This window comes from Echinops telfairi, unplaced genomic scaffold (genome assembly GCF_000313985.2).
Source record: "Echinops telfairi isolate 266 unplaced genomic scaffold, ASM31398v2 ScPeMD7_22;HRSCAF=79, whole genome shotgun sequence".
In the NCBI taxonomy this organism is placed as follows: domain Eukaryota; kingdom Metazoa; phylum Chordata; class Mammalia; order Afrosoricida; family Tenrecidae; genus Echinops; species Echinops telfairi.
In genome coordinates, this window is record NW_022103919.1 from 12,759,791 (window position 1) to 12,761,723 (window position 1,933).

Genomic DNA, 1,933 nt, shown 5'->3' on the forward strand with positions numbered 1-1,933 from the left:
TTAAGCTATGTCTTCAACAATTTTTCCATTTTTTGAAGGAAGAAAAATAGAAATCTGCACAATACACTTTTGCTAACAAAATTCTTTTAAATAATGCATTTTTCAGATTACAGGATGCATAATTGCATAATTAATTACATTGGAAGATCTGAAAAATCAGGGTGATACCTAACATTGTATGCCATATATTCTGAAGTGGTAATGGAATTGTAAAGATTTAGTAAATATTGTTTTGTGTTGAATTATACATACCCTATATATATATATATGGTAAATCCTATTCTTGATATTTATGGGTCTCATAACTATTTATAGCCTCCCAAACCCACAAGGGCAGTTCTACTCTGTCCCATAAGGTCCCTGTGAGTCAAAATTGATTCAATGGCAGTGAATATACTTGTGGATATAATGTCACTTGGAAGTGGATTGTCGGATAAGTTAATAAGACAGAATTAGTATAGGGTGTATCTTCAGTGTATCTCTTTTGGAGCATTAAAGAAATTAAACAAGTGAGCAGAGCAGAGACAGGGAAGGGAGCAGAAGGCAAGCCACATGAAGATCACCCAGAAACAGAAGCTCAGAAGCGATAAGGACCTTCCTACAGAGCCGACAGAAAATGAAAGCCATTCCTAGAGTCAGCACCCTAACTTTGGACTTCCAGGTTCCTACACTGGGAGAATATGCATTTCCACTTTAAAGGCACCCTCTGGGGACCTTTTGTCATAGCAGCACTAAATCTCCGAGACATTGAGTAGGTGAATGGTCAGCTAGAGGCAAATGAATAATAAGTGACATCAATTTATAAAGTGACATGAAGATTTCATAAATTAGCCCCTGAGCTGTCCTTTAGGTAGGTATTAAAAAAGGCAACAGCCATACTTATTTGGCAGGGGAGATACCATGATCACGAAGGTGGTTTTCCCAGGGCGAGGCTCATCCATGGCACTCCGGGTGTGCTGACCCCTGCGATTTCCCCAAATGTGGGAAACTCAACTGCATAATTTGTGGTAGTGGGGGACTGCGTTCGCGCTATCCCCTGTTTAAAAAAATAAGAAGAATAAGAGAAAAAAGGACAATAGCTAAAGAAACAAACCAACCTCATTGCCAATGAAATTGAGTCTGACTCATAGTAACCATTTTGAACAGAGTCAATTGGCTAATGGAGTTTCCCAGGCTTAACTCATCACAGAACAGACTACGACTCTTCCTTTCAGGGGGTTCAGACCCCTGACCTGTCAGTTAGCAGCCAAGCTCTTAATCAGGGCACCTTTAGTCTGGGACCCCATTTCTTATTCTTTGGTCATGTTCTTAGGAAGATTTATGGAAAGGAGGTTGTTTTCTCGTAGTATTTTTCTTGGTAGGTTAGATGAGATCAAGGCAGAAATTATGGGAAGAGGTCTATCTTAGGCTCAATGACATACTTACACAAGGTTCTGCAGAAGGTGGTGCAAAGACGTTTCACAGGTAGATCATCACATTCACAGTGTCTTAACACTGCATTCGAATGGCCTGGGATGAATTGAGTGGAAGCACCTGGGAACTGAACTACACCTCTGCAAGTTCGTCGTGAAAATGACCAGTCTAACAACTGTGGATCAGGCTGTGGATCAGGAGACCAGGATGCTGCTTCAGATACTGGCACCCCACCTTATTTTATAAACGTGGGGATTCCTTTCACAGGCTGTGGGCTGCAGTGCCTCATTTTAAACCTTTTTTGTTCTCAGTCCCCTTCTAAGTTTCTCCTGGTCTTTGTCTTGAAGTAGGTGAAGGTAGTAGCTGCTTGTGTGTTATCAGCATCTACTGCTGGGAGAATAATGATCACACTCAGGGGTGAGTGAACTTTTCTTTTTCTGAGGAGTGAAATTATCTGCATAATGGCATGAGGCTTGCAGCTCCCTGCAGGGGTTACTCTCTGTACCCCTGTGACGGCATC

At 41.4% G+C, this 1,933-nt stretch overlaps 1 non-coding gene across 1 annotated transcript; it reads left to right on the top strand.

The window, feature by feature from the left end:
- The first annotated feature begins 875 nt into the window (after positions 1–875).
- LOC115869183 lies at positions 876–1,039 on the top strand. The gene has a single exon (XR_004046045.1). It is a non-coding gene; the product is annotated as a U1 spliceosomal RNA (small nuclear RNA).
- The last annotated feature ends 894 nt before the right edge of the window (positions 1,040–1,933 follow it).